At 37.4% G+C, this 12,241-nt stretch overlaps 1 non-coding gene across 1 annotated transcript; it reads right to left on the bottom strand.

Annotated features, from left to right (window-relative positions):
* Positions 1-4,291: 4,291 nt before the first annotated feature.
* Positions 4,292-4,379, bottom strand: Trnay-gua (transfer RNA tyrosine (anticodon GUA)). The gene is given in 2 exon segments: positions 4,292-4,327; positions 4,343-4,379. It is a non-coding gene; the product is annotated as a tRNA-Tyr (tRNA).
* Between the last annotated feature and the right edge of the window lie 7,862 nt (positions 4,380-12,241).

Here is a 12,241-nt window from a genome sequence, read left to right as displayed (position 1 = left end):
CTTCCTCGGAAATGTTAGGGCAGAAAACTATAAGGAACTAGTAGAAGACATGTTGATGAAGTATAAGAAACTTGGCTGCAATATGTCTCTAAAGATTCACTTCCTTCATTCCCATTTGGATTTCTTTCCTAGCAACTGTGGTATTGTTAGTGATGAACACGGCGAACGTTTTCATCAAGATATCGCAACAATGGAACAAAGATACCAGGGAAAATGGTCCACTACAATGCTGGCTGACTACTGCTGGACACTCCTCAGAGATGCTCCCGAACAACTGTACAAGAGACAGGCGAAGAAATCTAAGATGTAGTCAATGACTTGATTTTTTATAGGTAGGCTATTACAGTTGACCTTTTACTATTGGAATGCATTTCGTTATGTAAACATTAATTTCTTGCAGATTACAAAAAAACTAGAGCCAATTTTGCAATTTGACTGTCATATTCGTGTTCAGCACATAAAAATTGATAAGAATTGACTAATTTTATTTCAGTAACATGACTTTTGTAAAAATTTGTTGTCCAGTGATACATGCTTAGGTATCCGAAAAAAAGGCGTACAAAATAGTATGAAGGCAAAAAATGTCAAAATCTTTAAAATGCAAACTCAATTTTTATTTACGCAAAGGTCCATTTATTTCAAACGTTCAGAATCTCCTCAGCTTTAACAAGATCACAGGATACATCCCTGTTACAAATGTTGTTTCCGGTGCGACATGCAGTAGGGCACAACAAGACACGGAGGCTATTCAACATCTCTAAACAGGCAGGTGGGTACCCAATAATCTCGCTACCTAGCCACTAAAATCAAGAAAAAGACAAGAGTGAGAGCAATCCCAGTGTGATTTTAGCAATTATGAAATATTCCGTTAATATGTCAAGCAACTATTAAATATATCCAAATTATCACCACGAGAGAGCCTCCTAGATCGTTGAAAGACCTTACAAAAATGCTGATATTTTGTAGATTAATGGCACTTTGAAAGTTTGCGAGGTCGTAATGGAAACAGTTCATAATGAACAGAATAGACAGGAATTCTTAGAATTCATTGGGGAGTGAAAATGCCGGTGGATATGACTCTAGATAGTATATCAAACAAAAGGCCACGAAGCGTATATATTCTTTTCGAAGACGTCGACATTGAAGTACATACCATTACAGATTTATTGTCTTGTCTTTCGCAGGCAGGGGTATGCTCGAGATTTTAAGTGATAAATGTGTAAGCGAATTTCTGCAACAACTTCTTTGGGAGACTTTTCTGTTGAGACACGATATGAATTCTCTTTAAGTTTGCCATTCACATTATTTTGGGATCGATCGATCGACACCTTTGTTAAAGTAGATATATGTTTAATGACGCAATCAATCAAGCAGTCAATAAATCAAACACTCAATCAAGCTAGTTTCGTCTGGATTAATAAACGATAAACGATGAAAATATGTGGCATAGATCGTAGAGAGTTACCTAATAACAACATACTTTCCCTACGAAAACAGTCATCATATTTTTACTATATTTCAAACTAATGATGATAATTTGGATTTGAACTGCTCCTGTCCAAGTAACCGCTCATACCACGTGGGGAATCCCCAGAAGTGTATCGTGAATTCTGCAAAGAAATATTAGTACAGGGATGTACATTTTCCAATTTCGTAATAAAAGGCTGTAGGGGTTTGAAAACATGGTAAACATAAAGAGCTCATATCTACCACACCCCAGTTTATTGACCCCCTTCTTCAAAAAGCAATTAGTTATGCATCTTATATGGCATTGAAACTTGTGGCAAAGACAATAGAATGATATAAAATATTTTAACTAAAACTATTAGTTACACTAGCATATTAACACTGACTAAAACATCGGATCTCTCTCACAAGAATACCGCAATGCAAGTTGTCATAAATGATAATTCTAAGTACATACTGACAACTAGATTTGTCAGTAAGCATCTACATACACAATACATCCCACCACCAAGTTGTCATATATGATAGTTCTAAGTGTGTATATTGTCAACTAGATCTGTTAGTAATTATGACAATACAGAATAGATCTCACCACCAAGTTGTCACACATGATAATTATAAGTGTGTATTTTAAAAACTGGATCTGTAAATAAGTGAATAGAGAATACATCTCACCAAGTTGTCATACATGAGAGTTCTAAGTGTGCATGTTGACAAGTAGATCTGTCAGTAAGCGCGTACATACAAAGTACATACCACCACCAAGTTGTCATACATGATGGTTCTAAGTGTGTATATTGACAGGTAGATCTGTCAGTAAGCATGTACATACAAAGTACATACCACCACCAGTCTGTCACGCATGATGGTTCTAAGTGTGTATATTGACAGCTGGATCTGTCAGTAAGCATGTACATACAGTATACATCCCACCACCAAGCTGTCACACATTTTAATTATGTGTGTATTTTAGAAACTAGATCTATTAATAAGTGAACAGAGAATACATCTCATCACCAAGTTGTCATTAATGATAGTTCAAACTGTGTATGTTGACAACTAGATCTGTCAGTAAGCATGTACATACAGAATACATCTCACCAACAAGTCACACATGATAGTTATAAGTGTGTATTTTGATAACTAGATATGCCAGCTGGCACATACAGACAGAATAGACCCCACCACCAAGTTGTCATTATTGATAGTTCTAAGGGGGTATTTTGATAGCTAGATCTGTCAGTCAGCAAATGCATCCAGAATACACTCAACCACTCTGCAAGATATTAGGTGTGCATGTTGACAACTAGATTACACCCCATCACCAGGTCGTCACAAATACTTGTTTTACGTGTGCATGCTGACACAATCTTAATACAACATGCTGACACAATCTTAATACAAATGGAGATAATACTGTGTTTTATCGCCATACAACGCATATCAAATTAGGCGGGATATTAAGCAAGCAAAAGTGAGGCAGGCAGACGGAGAAGCTAACTCTAGTAGACAGTGGTGGCGGAAGTGGTTATGGTAATGCGTATAGCCATCTGACGCTGTTGGTTTTGTCACATAATAAATGCTTTGTCCCATCTTCCAAGAGAATTAGGTTTTATAAATGATACAGTCATCACTCCGCTGAATTTCTACTGTAACTTTGAATAGTGAATATGTAGCTAAAAGTTCCTAACCAAGCTGGTCTGACTTAAAAAGTGTGCACATGTGATTAACCTTGGTGAACATTATGCAAACGCCAATCAAGCAATGCAATAACTATGAATACTCCCATTCAAGGAAAGGCTTTCTAGGACATAGATGTAAACTCATTTACAAAGTATTAATAATTAATATTAATTTATGAAAGTCCTCATTGTCTACTGAATGATGTAACTTCAAAGCAAGAGCGTCCAAACTCTAAATTATAACGGCCTGTTTCGACGGAAATTTTAACATTTTTCCTATATCCCAGAAAGAATTAAAATAGAAAAGCATTGGAATTTCTGGCTTCACTGGCCAACAACCCCCAAGAAACAATAAAAATAAAAAATAAAAAAGTTACAACAAAAATGGACTTCTTGAAAACTGTTGGCTTACGATACGTGATATTCGAGAAACCTGCATCTTGCTAGCCAAGGTTCCGATAACCCTATTTACACCTTGTCGGATCGAACAGCTATACAGGTGCTTTGTCTTAGGGACATCGATTGGATTTCATGTGTTGCCTCCATTGGTATGTAATGCTAACTAATCGATATCCTGATGCAATGTACATCGGCCAAAAACTGTGGTGGCAATTGACCGACAAAGGATACTTTGTAAGTTTAACATCGAAAATATGACTATATACAAGAGCGAAGCCATTACAGGTGTATGTGAGTGAAAAGTATTTATGCAGGCAGGCACCGGATCTGGAAAATTCCTTATTTATCAGTCCATTCAGGTTTTGTGCTCCACTCTTCTCGATCATGTAGGAACATCGTTCAAATTTGAACAACTTAATTTTGATTCGATGCGGCGCCTTGCCTCCGTATCAAATGACATTCACAGACTGGAAGCACATAAATATCTGCTCTATATTCCAAGGTGCAGATATGATTATTGGAACCATGGCTAGCGAAACTGAGAATCCTGAAGCTGCGGTAAAAGAAATTATTTTTAACTGAAAACCAACTTCATACCATTTTTTATAAAAAGTTTCTGTTTGTTTTATTTCATTGTTCATACTGTATTCTTCGATTATCATTTGTTAATAGAATATATAAGGGACCGTACAATCGATCGTTTCAAACGTCAGTATAATTTGCATCTGAAACACAAAACGTAATCCCGCGAGCCGGATTTGAACCAGCGACCTAAGGATAGCAATATTTCTTCTCTACAGTCCTCCGCTCTACCAACTGAGCTATCACGGGATATGGCGATTGCACTGTCGTGAGCTACAGTGTTTATTATTTGTTTCTATTTCGTTTGGCGGAAATAGAGAGTGACCATTGCGTCTGCTGTCGCCTGTGCGTGACAGTTCATGGATTGGTATTGGTTCCATTATAGTGGACTTATAGTTTCTTCGATACGCTTTGGAATATATTAATATTACTTCTGCGACGACTACAGTTAAGTCTAGGACCACTTCAAGGACGATGACGACGAAACGGCACATATCAGATTGACACATTGGCTTAAAAATAGAAACTATAACAATTACAGGGGCTCGTTACAAAGAAAATTTGGAGTATCCGTCCATGAATCAAGCGATTGGGGTTCTAACTTGAAACAATATAACACAAGGGAAGACACGGGGCCGCACCCCTCGGTAGTTCCAGCACTGCTAGTCTATCCTAATTGCGTCTGCTAATTTCTAACTTAAGCCAGTCGTAATCAAGAATAGTTCAATTTTCAAAACAGCTCGACACACTTCGTTCAGTCTGTGACATAATGGAGAAAATGCAATAATTGTTCGCCGATTTGGACGTTTTGGACAAATGCTGGCAAGAAGTGCCGTTATGCGTTCGGATAGTCTTGGATTTCACCATTGACCGAAAGGTAAGATCCGAACAGCCCAGAGCCCGCAGTAAATATCGTTAATGTACGTTGTGATGCGTTTTAATTTTGGTGACAAAAACAAATATTCATTTTGGCAAATTTGGTGCTGATTGCTGGTAACACTGTTGCACACTGCATTCTTAACTCCTGAAACATTCTGATTGTTTGAAAATACATGTCAATACTTATTGATTTATTATAAAATAACAACACAAAAATAAAACCCCAAAACCATAACCTTCCCAAAATTATTCTTTCAATAACATTCATTGATCAATAAAATAATATTCAACTACCCATCGAGTGGTCTAAAGCGCTCTCCGTTACGGATCACTGCCATCTCACCTCTGTCTGCGTGGGTTCGAGTCTCGGATTCGGCTAATGTGGGTATGTGAGAAAGCCTGCCAGTAGCTTCTCGTGGGTCGGTGGTTCTTTCCGGGGTTTTCCCGGGTTCTTCCTCCACCATTAATACTGGCCGCCATGTATAGCCAATCGCGTGCTGAAAAATGGCGTTAAGCCCTACAACAACAACAACATCAACTACCCATTTTATATTATGCCAGTAGCTGTACTTCGAATCGAATAAACATCGTATGGACATTGCCATATTTGCAATGCCAGATAATACTGCTGTTATCGTCTAAGTGTATCAATTCGTATACAAGCTTGATGAAAGCAATTTGACGAGCTGCGTGTAAAGATGTTATTTATTAAGATGAAGAAGAGAAAAGCGGACAAAGTGTTTACCAAATGGTTAGGAAAGTGTACTGAGGGTTGATGAAGGCCTGTTATTTGATAGGTAAGCTTTATTGCCAGGTAAGGTTAACTTTAAATGGCTCATATTCTTCTTAATATTGTTTTTTATATAACTGAAAAACATATATATATGCCCCCCCATATATATATATATATATATATATATATATATATATATATATATATATATATATATATATATATATATATATATATATATATATATATATAATTTCAAAATAATTTTATCTCCCCATTTTCGAACCAATAAAAAGAAAGATAGCCATTTCAAGTTGATGAATGTGGAATAATTTTTTTTATTAAGTTAATTAGTACTTGCATTAGTAATTTCATTCCGTATCAGTTGCTGAAATTTCAACAAATGAGAAATACACCTGCTTTAATGGATGGCCGGTCAAATTATAAACTACATCGTGAGATTAACTTTGCTTTAGAAAATATCGAAGCAGCCCCAAGACAACAAATACAACAAATGTCCCCTCGTGGTCTTAAACTGTATACCTATTGGGAGACATGTATCAACGATAGAGTTAATCTGATTACTTACCTTACGTCACGATATAAATTAATTATTGATTTTGGCTACATTTGAAGAAGAAATAAATGTGGCTGCTCGTGATGGGAACATTTTATATTTTTGTACTAATATGATGGCCGTTGGTCGCGTTAGAGGGTTGGCGGTTCTTTAAGGGTACTTTTGAATACAAACTTGTCGGTGAGAAGAGACTCTGGTACTAAGCAGCGGGTGGCCGATGGTCAGGAGGAGCCGTTCAAGAGGTGGACTACTTTATCTGTATAATACTATATTTAAATAGTTGTCAAATTATTCTGTTGTCGTTCCTTTACATGACATTTTTCAACCAGCGACCTAAGGATAGCTTTAAAATTTTTCTACAGTCCTCCGCTCTACCACTGAGCTATCACGGGATCATATAAGAACAACATATGTCATATTAATTATACATCAGAATATTTCCTGAATTGTGTAACTTATATCACGTTTCTAGCCTTGTCTCGCGAGAACGATCATTTTGGCTGGTGACAACACTGTTTGACCGGTGATGGATTGGTTCTGCATCGCTGACTAATGCTAAAAATTCATTGTCGTATAATGGGAAGTATTAGTATGGGCATTATTAGACTGTGTATCTAGATTATAATACAAAATAGGTATTACAATCTTTATAAATAACCTCAGGATCTGGCACAGTGTCCATGAAGCGACATCACAATGTCTTTGCATCATCCGTTCAGACAGACTCCTAGTAGAGTGGAGGACGTATTCTCTTGGATGGACTCATTCTGGGTGTTGCAAGTTGGAAATCTCTGTTCCGGTTGGAATGAGGACTGATTGGGGATGCATCGTCTTTGACAAAGTCATAAATGAGTTCATACAATTGGAACGTTTGACTGGATATTAGTGATGCCAGATAAATACTTGGACACGTAAGTTGGATGGAAACCAAATTGGCGGTAATTCTCATGGTCAAAGAAAAGGGTACATATTGCGAACAATATTCCCCCAAGAATCCGACGAATTGAGAACCAGTAACACAAAGGATGCATAAGGTGCCTAGTCCTTTATGGCAGTTTAGGAACCTGTATATGACTCCCAATAATGGTATTTGGACCGAAGCAAATCTGGAGTCCATATGCCTTTTTGAGGGGTCACTGATTGGTCCTTAAATAGCCATTGGGTTTTTCAGGGCCATGCTACATTTATTATATTAACCGAATGCGATGAATCTCTTTTGCAAGGAAGCGTGTTAGTACTGTATAACAGTCTGCAACGAGCATAACGTCATATCATCGTGCAGCTTTACTCTCTAATCGTCCAATCGACTGTAAGTCGAATTGCAATCAATTATCTTGTGTTACGATTGCAGATTGTGAGAATTTTCACAAAATGTAATTCGTATTGTTAACACTTAAATTTGTATCATTTTCAATCAGTCTGAATTTGTAGTACTTAAACAGTACTGAAATTCACATTCTAGAAAAATATTAGTGATTCATAATCTACTACAAGCTAGGTAAGCAAGAGAATGACGATAAGCAGTATAGAGGATGAACAACCTCTAATTGGTTCACTCGTATTTCGCCAAAATAAGCCTTCCTGGAAAATCGGAAAAAAACCCACAAAAAAACCCCGCGATATCCAGCGTAAGACAACCGTGTCAACGACAAATTGGCTTACCCATCCTATCGCTGATAGGTTTTCTAATCGCGATACGTCGAAGGAAAATACGCGATTTTGTCGGTGCTAAGTTGGAGGCGCACCCTCTCTTCCGCTATAAATTAAATCATCATTATATCAATAATGGCAAACATTGTAGAAGCACATTCCGCTAGATTAGCACGAGAACGACTAGAAGCAATCAAAACATTTCTTCCTGTTCGTGATTCTGTAAGACAAAAACTTCAAGAACGTCAAGAAGCACCAGTTTAATTTGCTACGGGTACCGAACAGTTATTTAAACCCATCACAACCGCTGATGAAAAATTGCATCGAGTACTGAAAGAGCTATATTGGGAGATATTAAAGATGAGGAGGAGAGGAAGAAGGGTATTCTTCCAGTATTAAATTAAACTGCTGAGCAGACTGAAAAAATATCAGCGAGAACTAAAACAAAAACAAAAAAGATTTTACGAGATCTTCCAACTGTTATAGCTGCAGCTCAACCTCTACCCGTCGATAAAGAAATACTTGAAGGCATCAACGAAATTCGTACTGAAGTCTCCGACTTGAAAAGGGGGGAGCCTGCGCCTGAACCCAAGCCAGTAAAAGAAAATGTTGAACTGGTTACAAAATTTAACGAAGGTGTTATTGAGCAACTTAAAAAATAAAAAAGAGGACTTACCCGTTAAAACATTAGCCAGTAGGACTGAAAGAAACAGGGTTTTAAAACCAAAATATACTACCGTAAACAATGACAATTTTATAAAATGAATATATCGCGTGTATTACGACAAAAAACAAGCCACATATGATCATCGAAATTTTGTGAGATTTGTGAACGAAATACAAATACTTTATAATAAATACGCAGCCACCACCTCCCTATTCGCCACCTGGGCAAGAGTCTTATCGACTTTCTCCACCTCTGCAACAAATAGAGCGGCAAAAATCTCAACCCGAACCTCAACCTAGGCTCATGCCAGCATATCCTGCAAAAATATTTACCGATAAAGCTCTTAATACTTTTGCTGACCGGAATAAATTAATCAATATGGCCGTGCGCGGATATCGCTCTAAAGAAAAATATCTGAAACCTGAATACGTTAAAATAGTAAACATGAAAATTGGGGTCCTTTGTATTTTGCCTCCCAAAATTCGCGTGTTGATGCAAATGATCCCGGGTATATAAAATTTAAACAAGATGTAACCGAAGCGATGCAACAACAATCTATAGAAAAAGTACCCGGTGCTACTGGCAGTGGTTTGGGAAGTGGTCTTAATGCTTGTCCTAATAATATCCTCTATGACGTGCAACGGTTAGAAGTTCTCATATGAGGAAAACGAGCTGGAAATAACTCACCAGAAATAATTAATGAAGCGGCTGATATCTGTCTACGATTATTTCAAGGCGGTATCATGGACATTAATGTTTATCATGGGCTCATTGATGAAATCGTTGATGATTATCATAGCGACTAGTTGTTAGATAAATGAATAATTAGCTAAAAATGATCGTACACATTTATCATCGTAGACCAATCATGGTCAAGGTGGTAAATTCACAATTACCAGTATACAGGATGGCTTATGGAAATGGATTCGGTGATGTTGTTCGGGATTTATTCACAAGGATGGCCAATAAAGCAATGCCAATTGCAAAACAATTATCGATGAAAGCAATGGATATTATTCGTGATGAAGCTCCTGGTGCTATTGGTAAGCGTTGCCAGTAAAGCGTTTTTGGCAATCAAGGACAGACTAGCACGATTAATACGCAGACCGCCACAGTCAAATTACCAAGCACTGAAGTGTTGCCTGCAAATGTCAGTAAAGTAATAAATCAAGCGGCAATTCAAAAACTAGCAGCGCTGATGAATCAGGGGACTGAACAAATAAATGCAAGTCTGATATCAGGAAGTGGTCTTCGTTTTAGACGATAGCAAATTATAATAAAATGTTTAAACGTGAATCCGACACAGCGTTTGACATAGACGAACTGGTTCTTAAAAATGAATCTGCATGATTTTCAATATTATTCTTATGACGCACGAAATCCAGATCAGCGAGGACGAATTGAATAACAGGTTCAATATACAAGCAGATATTTCTTACAGCTGAAGCATTTATTGAAGTAGTAGGTGAAGTTATAAAAACAGATGATACACCATATGGAGATGATGTTAGAGTCGGTTTTGTTAATAATGGAATTATGGCCTTGTTTGAAAGTGCTACGCATATGATTGATGGAAAAAAATTTAATCAATTGAAAATAATGTTGATGTAGCTACAACAATAATAGGTTTGGCAAGATATTCCGATGATAATACAAGATCAGCTGGTACATCAATGATGTTTGCTAAAGACACTTCTAATTTTCCTAACAATGATCAACACAATATAAGACGACCAAGAAATAATTCCAACAACGCTGACGCTGATGTATTTCCGGTGGTTCATGGTGCTAATCCAGAATTTAATTTAGGATTTGCAACGCGTAAATTAATGTTGAGTGGTGATCGTAGAAAATTTTCATGTGCAATTCCTATTTCGCATATATTTGGTTTTTGTAGTGATGTTAGAAAAGTAATTTTTGGAGCAAAACAAACAGTTGTGCTTTTTAGAAAAGCTGATGATAATGATGCTTTATGGCAACCCATATGTGACGCTGGTAAAGTAGCGCTGACAAAACTTTCGTTGTGGATGCCGGTAATGACTCCGGCAATTGCTGAAGAACAGCGATTACTTTCTTTTATGGATCAAGTGGTAAATCGTTGTTATCATGGCTTACGGTAACCACAGATGGTGCTCAAAGTAATATTAATGGTTTATTTACATGGCATATAGCATCGCAGCAGGGGGTTTCTGCACCGCGACATATTTTCATATGATATTTGATAAGCTCGGTGTTTCTGAAGTTTCCTTAAGAATAAACGGACATCAAGAACCATCTAAGAATATACTGTTAGATTTTGATAATAATCATGTTGCACGTGTATATCAACGTTTGATAAAATATCTAGGACGTGATATAAATATAGATACTGGCTTGCAAATATTACAATTGTATTTTATGACATATTATCCAATCTATTACTTTTCACTAGATCATCTTGATTTAGCTAATCTGTCGTTGATTACACTTTTGAGCTCATGTGGTAAAAGAAGCTATAGATAATTACAGAGCAATCGTGGTCATACTCAGTGACAAAACAATGTTACTTGAAGGTGTTGGTGGACGAATGAGAGTCATTGATGGCCCAGTGGAAAACATGTAGACAATTAGACCAACCGCGTTAATTATAAAAATGTCATATAGTCACGTTAATGTCACTCTGACTCCCGGTCAAGTGAAACAATTACAATCGAAAAACTCGAGCGCAACAGGGGCAACGATAACACTAAAGCAAGATCAAATTGCTAATGGTGGCCCAAACAAGTTATCGTTGACTAAAACTCAACTAAAACATTTCAATGAAGCGAAGCAAGCAAAAAACGGAGTTCAACTTGATTTCGCTCCAAGAGCTATCAGCGACATGATTAAAACCGGTGGTATATTTCCACTTATCGCAGCAATACCAGCATTAATTGCTGCTGCTCCAGCTGTCGCAAAAGCAGCTGCGTTAGGTGCTGTTGGAACCGCTGCTGAAATGGCATTAAAGAAAGCAACTGGGCGCGGATACAAAATAAAGGGAGCGGGTCTAAGACTTCCAGGAACCCTGCCCTCATAGTAACCCAAACGCCGTTAACGCCGATGTCAAATTTTGATTACTCGATGCCGCTAAACAATTAAATATAAAAAATGTCAGAGGTGTTTTTATGCGAGATCAGTTACCGCGTGAACCAAATAATCCAGAAACTGGAATTATTAATCTCGATAACAGCGATGGTCCAGGAACTCATAGGGTTGCTTACACGATACATCCACGTGGAATTGTTTATTTCGATTCGTACCGGTTAGCACCGCCAGTTGAATTTCTAAAATACGTACACAAGGTGCAAAGCACTCCCATTCCAGTTTGGTACTCACGCTTCCAACACAAACATTAACCGATCCACCAATATGCGGCCGTGAAGTAATTAATTAACCAAACCACCTCACAAAGTCGTGCATGAGTATACCACGGATAAATTAAACAATCCCTAAAGAATAATGGTTGATATTTACGGAAGATCTCTCAACACGAGTAAAAATAAAAAACGCGACGACGTAGATTTATCAAAATATGCGACTAAGGATGAAATCGATAATAGTTTAACCCTCTCCGGGATAGACCCAGA

Source organism: Sinohyriopsis cumingii, chromosome 3 (assembly GCF_028554795.1).
Source record: "Sinohyriopsis cumingii isolate HCF-2022 chromosome 3, ASM2855479v2, whole genome shotgun sequence".
Taxonomy (NCBI): Eukaryota; Metazoa; Mollusca; class Bivalvia; order Unionida; family Unionidae; genus Sinohyriopsis; species Sinohyriopsis cumingii.
Note: the sequence above shows the minus strand (reverse complement) of the source record. Positions and strands in the feature narration are given on the sequence as shown.